Source organism: Mus caroli, chromosome 7, assembly GCF_900094665.2.
Source record: "Mus caroli chromosome 7, CAROLI_EIJ_v1.1, whole genome shotgun sequence".
In the NCBI taxonomy this organism is placed as follows: domain Eukaryota; kingdom Metazoa; phylum Chordata; class Mammalia; order Rodentia; family Muridae; genus Mus; species Mus caroli.
Genome location: NC_034576.1, coordinates 19,202,851 through 19,203,959, shown reverse-complemented (window position 1 = coordinate 19,203,959; position 1,109 = coordinate 19,202,851). Strand labels below are relative to the sequence as shown.

At 46.6% G+C, this 1,109-nt stretch overlaps 1 protein-coding gene across 1 annotated transcript in view; it reads left to right on the top strand.

Moving 5' to 3' along the window:
* Positions 1-1,109, top strand: part of LOC110297404 (poliovirus receptor homolog) — a 17,505-nt gene that overhangs the window by 10,057 nt on the left and 6,339 nt on the right. The window lies entirely within an intron of this gene.

Here is a 1,109-nt window from a genome sequence, read left to right as displayed (position 1 = left end):
GAGTTCGAGGCCAGCCTGGTCTACAAAGTGAGTTCCAGGACAGCCAGGGCTATACAGAGAAACCCTGTCTCGAAAAACCAAAAAAAAAAAACAAATACTTAGGCCATATAGCTAGGCATGTTCCCCAACTGGTTTATAATTTAATAAACCTGTTAAGTCTATTCTAAGTTCTGCCACGTGGCTGTTTACCTGGTCCTTAGTTACATACAACGATCTTTCTCTATGTCTGGGGCCCAATCTGTCCACACTTGGCTCTCCCCCTGCTGGATGTCTCACCTATTTCCTGCTTCAGCTCATTGGCCATAAGCTTATTTATTGACAGGGGATGCTTATAAGAGATTGTCTTCACAGAGGAACTCAGAAATCTCTTTCCAAGAGTATTGAACATACTAAGCAAAGAAAGGCTTAAAGGGGAGGGCAAGAGACACAGAGATGGCTCAGCGGATGAAGGGGCTTGCTGCCAAGCCCGATGATCTGAGTTCGATCCCCATCGCCTTCAGTGGGAGGAGAGACCCAATTTGCACAAGTTGTCTTCCAACCTCCACTTGCCCACCATGGCAAGGCACATGTGCACACATCTGCAGACACACGCACATGAATAATTGTAATTCTTACTTGGGAAAATAAGTTGTTGAAAGTGCAGTTTCGAGTATGGTTGGATCCGGGTGCTGGTCCAGGAGTTTTCTTTACATCTTTTATCTCTGAAGCCAGGCGTAGGGACGCACACCTCTCGACACCTCGGAGGGCTGGTCCAGAAGGATGGAGAGCCTGAATGGCTAGGGCCAAGGGTGTGGTGTATTTGGTAGAGTACTTGCTTAACAGGCACGAGGCCCTGGTTCAAACCCTAGCATGTTATCTACTGGGTGCTGGGGTACACACCTTAATCACAGTGCTTGGGAGACAGACAGGGAGGAGAAAGGGGTGTTCTGGGTTATCCTTGGCTACATAACAAGTTTGTGGTCAGCCTGGGCTACATGAGCCCTTTTCTTTTCTTTTTTTTTTTTTTTTTAAAGGTTTATTTATTTATTATATGTAAGTACACTGTAGCTGTCCTCAGACACTCCAGAAGAGGGCGCCAGATCTCGTTACGGATGGTTGTGAGCCACCAT